The sequence below is a fragment of the Brassica oleracea genome, chromosome C2 (genome assembly GCF_000695525.1).
Source record: "Brassica oleracea var. oleracea cultivar TO1000 chromosome C2, BOL, whole genome shotgun sequence".
Classification (NCBI taxonomy): Eukaryota; Viridiplantae; Streptophyta; class Magnoliopsida; order Brassicales; family Brassicaceae; genus Brassica; species Brassica oleracea.
In genome coordinates, this window is record NC_027749.1 from 35,089,529 (window position 1) to 35,099,416 (window position 9,888).

Sequence of the window (9,888 nt, forward strand, 5' to 3'; positions counted from 1 at the left end):
TCTGCCTAAAGCAATGTAACAGAATACCAGGCCACACGAGATGTATATTTTCCATCAAGATTGCCTTTCCAAAGACAAGCTGCACACATCGTGTTGATTTGGTTAATACGTTCCACTGGTAGGATGAAGGCAGCACACCATAAATTGATAATTTTCGAGATCACTGAGCTTAAGAGTTGAAGTCTTCCTGCAAAAGACATGTATTTTGTTGTCCAGGAGCTCAGTTTCGACTTATTTTTTGCATTAGAGGTTCACAGTTAATGAGTGAAAGATTTTTTGTGTTTAATGGGACGCCAAAGTACCGCATAGGAATGCAGCTTTGAGGGATTTCAGATGAAGCAAACATGTCATCAATCTTAGAGTTTGATAGGCCTGCAGTGAAAAGACATGATTTCTGAGGACTGATTGCCAACCCTTATATTTCCTGGAAGTCTGAAAGAATTGAAATGATGCCTTGCATTGAGGAAGAGGAACCATCTGAGAAGATCAAGAGGTCATCTGCAAAGCATAGGTGGAAAAGTTTTGACTCTTTACAATGAGGTCGATACCCAATGATTCCATCCTCAGCCGCTTTATTAAGTCTATGTGATAAAACATTCATTGATATGCCAAACAGGTAGGTGCTTAGAGGATCCCCTTGACACAAACCTCAGGTACCACGGAAGAAGCCATGAAGCGAACTATTAATTCCAACAAAGTAGGCCGTTGTTGAGAAACATACTATGATCCATTGAATATACAACGAAGGCAAACCCAAAGAACTGCGAGAAGCTATGATGAAGTCCTATTTGGCAGAGTCAAAAGCCTTGGCTATATCCACTTTCAAAGTCAGTCTTTTTGGTCCCTTGTTCTTGCGATCTCCACTTACTATCTCAGAAGCTAGGAGGAAATTTTCTAGAAGTAGTCTTCCCTTAATGAAAGCTGATTGGTTAGGCAATATGACATGTGGAAGCAGAAGTTTTAATTTCGAAACTAGAAGTTTTATAATAACCTTGTATGTAGTATTGTAACCCGAGATATGTCTGTAGTCCTTTATGGAAGAAGCACCAGGGAATTTAGGGATTAGGGTCAAGATCGTTGAGTTAGTGGCAGTAGGCAAATTCCATGTGGTAAAGAATTTACTGATTGCCGATGTAACTTCTTTCCCCAAAATATGCCAAGAGCAGCTATAGAACGGAGAAGTGAGACCATCAGGTCCAGGGCTTTTATTTGGATTCAACTTAAACATTGTTCTCATTATAATGAAACCCTTGTTGGTTTGTATCCTTTTTGATGATCTTGAGGGTCGATTTTGGGTTGATCTTCTGGTGGTTACTAACACACACAGACTTTTTTTTTATAGATAGATGGATGGATTGTGGAGGAAGGTCGAGATGATGATGAATCTTCAGAGTAAGATCTATGGATGGATCAGACACTTGTGTAGATGCGCCAGAGATCATGAGATTTACTCCCACAAATAATGATCTATGGCAAAAAGCCTTAAAGAGAATCAAATCCTAGGCAAACAGTGTTCAAAGATGAACAAATGATTCACAGATAAGAAGAAGCTTTGTTTGATAAAAGTGAATGTGTTTTTCAGAAACATAGCAGAGTTTAAGTAGAGAAAACAGAAGAAGAAAACAAAAAGTCTAAGTTGCAGAAAATAAGAAATTATGTAGAAAAACTAAGTAAGACCAACGACTGAATATGTGAAGAGTTGGTTTGGCTCCTTGACTTGATTTCCGACTCGGTTTAGGTCTGGTACCGAGTAAACCAAAGCAGCAATCGATTTTCTCAGTCTTTTGGTTTTTGATCTAGTGATTGGGCGTTTAGACAAGCACAATGGATCTATGCCTTGATTAGTTTTCGCTGAGAAATTCATGTTTGGCTCATCATCAGTTTGGGTCCGAGTCTGAGTATCACCGAGTCCATTTAGCTCCAAGTCAGCTTCACAGTCACTTGATTGTTGCATCCACTCAGTTCCATTCATAGAGTTGTATCTACGAGTTTCTGCATCTAGCCGTTCGGCATCCACATAGTTGTATCTACGGGTTGCATCTACGGGGTTGCATCCACTGGTTCCATCCACAGGGCTGCATCCACGGGGTTACATCCATTCGCTAACTTCTTCCTCTTCCAAATTATCTTTTGGCTCGACCATGCTTGCATCATCCCCTCCTCCTTTAAAAGGATTTGTCCTCAAATCCAAGTCTCTTGGATCAAAAAGAAATGTGGGTTGAATAGATATCAAGTTCACATTACCACCTTTATGCAGCCATTGTAGTTTTGTGAGCCATTTTAGCTTGGTCAGTCCACGCCCATCTCTTACTTTGTCAATCACATGATGGTTTCTTTGAGCACCATTTCCAATATTGTACTCTCTCGGATGAAATGACCATACCTCCAAATACTGCAGTTCATCCTGTTCAATTTTGTTGCAACCAAACTTCTGAAACTGATCCTCAAATTCTCTTCCGATATATGACTTCAATTCTGCAAACAACTGAGCCTTAGCTTTCGCTGTTGGATTCCAGAAAGCTGAATCTCCAAATACAAAATCAACAGCTTCTGTTCTCTTTGATTGCACTTGCAAGTTTAGAACAGAACTCAAAACCCTCCACTCCATCACTGGATCAGTCAAACTGATTTTCAGTTCATAGAACTTTACTCCTCCCAGATTTGATTTGCCCTAAGATCTACAAAATTCCGTTTTCCTATATTCTACTTCCTTCAGCAGCTCATAACAGAGGATGAATGGATCAGGTCGTGGGTAATGAGAATACCTCTTGGACAGTGTATCATCTCAATCAATTTTTGGTGAGGTTCTGGAACAACTCTTCCTTTGCAGCTTATTTACTCTCTTTAAGGTCTGATGGCTCAATCTCTTCTGGTTCTGTCTCCACCACATGATCAGATTCATAATTATCTTTGCCGTCTCTCCCACAATAGGATCAGTATGGACGCTCTTATCTGGTTGATGTTCCACCAATGGCTCAGAACCCTTTTGAGATTCCTTTTTATAAAATTTCTAGTTTGATGGTGATGATGCATCTGTTTTCTCCTCCAGATAACTCTCTGGTTTTCGTGCTAATTGAATCCAAATCAGTAGAGGGACGCCTTGCCCTCCTGTCTTCGATTTTCTTCTTAACCATGATGGCATGATTCAGTTTTTTTCTAACGTTACCAACCAGTCTTCTCCTGGTATAGCCGCAGGCAAGGGAGACTCTTGTTGTGATGTTGATGGTGGTACGTTCTCACGGTTTGATCTCATGCCATATTGTTCCTTGACAGCTTCATGGAAGTCTTTTGGTATATACCTCTTATCCATGATGTTTTAAAGCTCCTCCCAGGTTGTGATTGATGGTTTTTTAGGAAACCAACGTCTTTCCTCTTCTCTCTCCCACCATCTTCTAGCCGCACCTCGTAGTCTACTAGCAGACAAAGATAACCTTTCACTTTTAGGCATGCGATTGTTCCAGATACATGTCTCCACGTCTACAATCCAAGAGAGATATGTTTCAGGACAATTTCCTCCATCAAAAACCCTAGGTATGAACATATGGATGTGATTTTGAACCCAACAATGGAGAATTTCGAAAATAAACCAAGACAATAGAGGAAATCAAAATCAAAACCTAGAAAACAGAAATCAAAATTGAAAGAGATCTGAGAAATTAAAAAAAGAAACCCAAACCAGAAGCCCTCAATCTGCTTTGATACCACTTAATGAAATCCTTGTTGGTTTGAATCCCTTTTGATGATCTTGAGGGTCGATTTTGGGTTGATCTTCTAGTGGTTACTAACACACATACTTTTTTTTTAAAGATAGATGTATGGGTTGTGGAGGAAGGTCGAGATGATGATGAATCTTCAGTGTAAGATCTATGGATGGATCAGACACTTGTGTAGATGTCCCAGATATCGTGAGATCTACTCCCACAAACAATGATCTATGGAAAAAAGCCTTGTAGAGAATCAATTCCTAGGCAAAAAGTGTTCAAATATGAACAAAGGATTCACATATAAGAAGAAGTTTTGTTCAAACAGTCTAACACTACAAGAAATATCGGCATTAGCAGCGCCGAGAAAACGCTATCATATCGTTTTCATAGCGTTTTTGTAAACGCTCTGACAGCCGCAGCTATAATAGACCCCCCCCCCCCCTATCATAGGGTATTTTCATGTGCTATTATAAGTAGATATATTATAGCGTTAATCATCAGCTATAGGATAGTTTTTTCTAGCATGTAAATATTATTATATGGCGTTTTGTTTTCGTCATCAGAAATTTTATAATGACGTTTTGTTTAAGACATGGAATATGTTTTTATAACTTTAGTTTTTCTAAATGCATGCACCTATAATAGCATATCCTGTATGTCATTGAATAGTAAGAGGTAGCTTTTTTCCTGTGCTAGGACGTAAATTATGATAGCTTTAATTCTTTTTTATATAGAAAATTGAATAATGAAATATTTGGTGGTTGATTTCCTGCTAAAATTGTTTGATTTGGAATATTGAATTGCATAAATTGTAAATTTAAAAAATATATATAATTAAAATTCAAATTTAGATTAGAGAGATACGCATTACAAACATTTAAGAAAGAAAAACATTGTACTGAAGCAAATTAACAAAACATAGTTAAGCAAATACAACATACTGAAGCAATGGTAATTATATTAGTGACGAGAACCCATGGATTGTGAGTTGCAGGAAGATTGGGTCGATGTTTTAGCGACGACCATTGCCTCCTGAGGACCGTCCTTGTTGTGGTGGAGCAGAGTCGTAGGCACCTATTGCTCGGAGATAGCGCAGGTAGTCTGGGTCGATGTCTTCTTCAGGTTCCTCAATGCGTATCAACCGGTAGCTTCTGAACTCGCTCTGGTTATCTCATCTACATCATTTCCTCGTGAGGACTGTCCTCGTTGTGGTGGAGCTGTGTTGAATGCTTCTTGTTGTGTCTGTTCTGGTTTGAGTTGTGGTTTCACTCCGGCTGCCGGGAGTGCACAGACGATGACCTTCCTTGCTTCCATTAGAGTTGCTAGACAGAAAAGTTAAACAAAGTTAGATCTTTACAATAATAATAAGACAGAAAACGGAACTAATTGAAGAATAAATTAGTGAAGATTAAACTGAAAAATTAACAAATATCTCAACACAAGGTAACAAATCGAACAAGATATTGGAGTTTGATATAAATCTTTGACTATCTGAACACAAGGGAACAAATCGAACAAGATATTGAAGTTTCACTGACCTGGAAATTGAGATATCATTGAGATCTGTAAGGCTTCAAATCTTTTTGGATCTGTAAGATTTGTTACCTTCATAATCAGATAAATATAATAATGAGCTTACATTAGTAAAATCAAGGGTTTAGAGGTCGCTAACCTGTAAGGACAGAGAACTCTGTAACCTAAATGGTGGCGGTGGAGAAGGTCGGAGAGATTTGTGATGGTATGAGATGGAATCGTGGTGGCTTACACAGATTTGTGGTGGTTTGAGATGGAATGAGAGATTCGTGGTGGATTAAGAGATAGAATCGTGGTGGCTTAAGAGAGATTTGTCGTGGTTTGAGGGTAGGAGAGAAGGCGATAAAGACAATAAAATTTACTTTGGCTCCCAAAATAAGAAAATTTTGGCTTTCCCTCCGAAAAGCCTCGTTGACCAATGAGAGACAAGGACGAGGATAACCTAAAAACTAATCTCCACTGTTGAATCATCTCCATCGAATGGATATAATTAGTCAAAAAAAATTTCTAGTTTTCTCCACTAGATATGTCGAAAATATGGTTCTAAGTAAGAACAGCATGGATGTTGATCGATTTTGAGATGATTTAGGATGGTGTAAACTTGTATTTGTTATATCTACATTTTTAAATGATCATATAATCAATACAAACTAAAAAATGCAAAGAATACATCATTATGTGAACATATAAATCCTAAACACTCAAAGTATAACAATTTATACACTAGCCCCTAAAACTTCACACTAAAACGTTAACCCTCAAAGACAAAGGTGTGGTGGAAAGCTTAATTGATTCTTAATTTTGTCATTATTTATCTCTTGGTAACTTTCAATAAACACCATAACTTTTTTTTTTGAATGAATCACTCAACACTGTCATTACCCTAAACCCTAAAACTAAAGCCTACACAATCAACCCTATCGTTACCCTAAACCCTAAATTGCTTTGGTATATGAAATTGTATTTGGTCATTTTAATTTTGGGCATTTGTTGTGATTAAACATTTTAATTTTGGGCTATCCTTACATTTGAAATCATAAACACATTAGTTAAGATTGAAAAAGCATAGAAACATCCAAGAGGGGCAAATAACACATAGTCACGTTCTGAAACAAAGAACCAGAAAGCCGATCATGTCTTAAAAAACAGAGTCATTAAAACAGAGTCATTAAAAACACACACAGTCTTATTGCTTGGTTCCTTTGGCTATGTTTTTAAACCTGCACAGAAAGACAAATAAGATTAGTTTGACATATTTCAACACTTATGTAACAGATAAACGAGATCATATCTCACCGGTAGAACTTTATCCTCTGGCCAAGCAAGACAGCTTCCAAGTGCATCTTCCATATACTCGATCTCTGATGATGTCCTCCACACAGCAGCATCTTTAACCTTCACAACATCCACAAAGACTCGACATGCACCAGGCCCCAAAGGTTGAAAGTGGACAAGATGCTCAGGATTACTCGATGACCATCGTCCTTCAGCGACGACCACCTTATCTCCGGACAGGTCCAACAGCTTGATTTTTTTTTATTAGGCTTGAATTTGTTACGCTGCAACCACAAACCAGTCAACATAACCAATATTCAGGAATCACAACCAGAACTAATCAAGTATTGCAACCAGAAACCACAAACCACAAAGAAGAACCAATATTGAGGAATCACAACCAGAACCAATCAAGTAGTTCAAGGAAAGAAAGTACCTCTGATCTGCGAAGAGGAGATGCTGGAATTACAGGTGATTGGACTTTCATTGTCGCTGCAGGTATCTTTGTGGGAGCTGGTGGAGTCAATGGAGAATCCGCATCATTCTTAGACTGATCTCTGACACTCTTTCTAGGTTTTGCAGTAGCTTTTGCACTCAGTGGAGACTTTTGATTCTTAGAAGTTGAACTTACTGCTTTTGAACTTCCTGCTATAGAACTTTCTGAGTCAAACACAACTCTATTTGCTGGCCATGCTACAAAACAGTTCTGATAATCCTCCATAGTTGTCTTCCCCACAATAGGCATCCATATGTATGCATCAGGGTTTACTACCTCATCCACATACACTTTTATTGCATTTGGACCAAGAGGAAGTCCATTGACCAACGCTTGTGGTTCTTTCGTCTGCCATCAGCCTACAGCAACGACTTCCCTATTATGTACGTAGTCCATGAGTTTGCATTTGTTATTTGAACTGCTGAAAGGGCTCTGCAAAACAAAAACAAACAATTTTGAATAAAAAGACTCAGACTGAGACTCAGATTCAGCTATAGAGGAAGAGGAAAATTAACCTTAGGAGCATTGTCCTCTAGTAAACCTGCCGTTGGAACAATACAATGATCGGAATGCCATGCAATCATTTCTCCTACTGCATCCCCCATGGTAAACATATTAGGTGCAGGTCTCCATAAAAAGGTTTCTGGTTTTGTTGCAGTTTCAACTAAAACCTTCACAGCATTAGGCCCTAACGGAATCCCATTAACTAACCCCTCAGGTCCCGATGAAACAACCCGTCCCTCAGCAACATTGACATCGACAGCAGACCAGTCCACAATATTAACACTTCAGAAGTAACTTGGTATTTACACTCTACGTGAAATACAAAAGTTTCAAATCAATTCATATCTACAATTATAGAGATAGATTACGACAGAGGAAGTCAGTCCATACCTTGTTATTTGAGTTTTCACTGATATCAGTTTCTTGTCCCTGATTATTCATCCTGGCAATTTGCTGCTGCAAATCATAAACCTATTTCTCCAGAGACACATGTGTTTTTTCCATGGCAGCCATGAAGTTGTTCTTAATTTGTAAACAGTTTAATTTGGTGATACTAATGCCTCTGCCCATTGCTCTCAACCTGCCAGGTTGATCAGGTCCCAATATCTCAGTTATCAGATCATGCTTTGGATTCGTTGAGGTTGAATCTTAACGACCCTCAAATTCTATCTCTGACGCCTTTCTCTGGAAACACATGACAAATTATTATATCAACAAGCCGCAGACAATCCAACTTCATAAAATCTATGTGGACAGATTGATTTTGACTTACTATCTTTTCAGCCGCATTCACATTGACAGGCGTTCCATCCTTCTTAGTTCGTGATTTGACTCACACTCTTAGCCTTGACACTTTTGATGGGTCTTCGCTAGCATTAACCAGATCTTCTCTCAATCTCACCATTCCTTTACGATCGCAAGTGTGAGGGATCTCTGCTTCTGTCTTCTTTCCCTGTAAGTGTCACTGACAACCTTGAAGGCAGAACTTGTCTTCTCTCTAACGAATTTACGCCATTCAGTTGGAGTTACATTCTTGGGTCGCAGCTCCATACTTGCTTTCATTGTAGGAGCATTCCTGATTGTGGTTACCAGACGTGATTTGGATGCTCTCCACAAACATCCCATCTGCTTAAACAAAGCATCCTTTTTGAACTCTTCGTCCACGTCAAACCTCATCTGTATTCACGTATGGGAGACACATTAGCATATAACCAAAATACATGATAAATGTATAAGTTGATTCAGGTTACCGTAATAGACTTCCATAGCACAGTTTTGATATCTTCAGTAACCTTCCTCCAGTTATCAATGACCACAGGAACATGTTCATGTACTAAGGGACCCAAGTAGGAGGATAACATTACTCACCCTGGACCACAAGGTTCTCCCAAATCGATGAAATCAACATGTAGCCGTTCATTTGGATCCTTGGCAATCTGCTTCATCTTCGTTACTCCTCGACGTCTTTTACGCTGAGTAATTGTGTCAGTCTGAGTCTGCTGTTCATCAGCTTCCTCAAGTTCTTCTTCCTCCATTTGGTCAAGTTCTTCTTCCTCCATTTCATCATGCTCTTCGTCCTCCATTTGATTCTGCTCTCCTTCCTCCATTTCATTCTGCTTTTCTTCCTCCATTTCATTTTGCTCCTCTTCCTCTGAAACTTCTTTGTTTGGTACTTCTTCGAGGAGTTGCTCTTCTTCCTCTGGAACATCTTTGTTTGGTACTTCTTCGAGGAATTGCTCTTCTTACTCCATTTCAACCTCCATTTCTACCAATTCCTCAACTTCTGTCTGCTTCTTCTTCGGTGTCCTTGACTTCTTCACACGCTTGTTCTTACGATTCCCCATCAAGGTTCACCTGAAACATAAAAGAGTGAGTAAGTGTCAATGTCTAAAAACACAATGAAACACAGAACAAAATGCTGGAAATTAAACAAACAAGACTAAGAAACAGAGAATAAGATCAAAACAGACAACACTCAAGCAACGCAAACGCAGATAATTTCATTACAAACAAGAAACATGTTCCTCCCATCAAACATTCATCACAACATCTGCAATATCAACCAAAAAAATGTTTCCTTTCAATTATAAATTCCTTCACAGTCCGCCCTGGAATTTCTAGAATCATCAACCAAGTCATCAGCATCCATAGCTACAACTGTTGGCAATGGACCAACATCTGCATGTCCATCTTCACAATCGTCTTCACTGTATCTTCTTGTAGGACCTCTCATAGCTACATACCAACAGGATGACTCATCTACTCTAGAATAAAATATTTGCTTGGCTTGTGAGGCGAGGATGTATGGATCTCTAGCAAAAGCCATTTGGCTTTGGTTCAGGTTGACTAGTGTGAAGCCATCCTCTACCTTCACTC

The 9,888-nt window shown here is 38.9% G+C and overlaps 1 long non-coding RNA gene across 1 annotated transcript; it reads right to left on the reverse strand.

Annotated features, from left to right (window-relative positions):
* Nucleotides 1-4,673: 4,673 nt before the first annotated feature.
* On the reverse strand, nt 4,674-5,554 carry LOC106326677. Its single transcript, XR_001267297.1, has 3 exons — nt 5,377-5,554; nt 5,243-5,293; nt 4,674-5,026 (listed from the first exon to the last, which is right to left on the reverse strand). It is a non-coding gene; the product is annotated as an uncharacterized LOC106326677 (long non-coding RNA).
* Nucleotides 5,555-9,888: the final 4,334 nt, after the last annotated feature.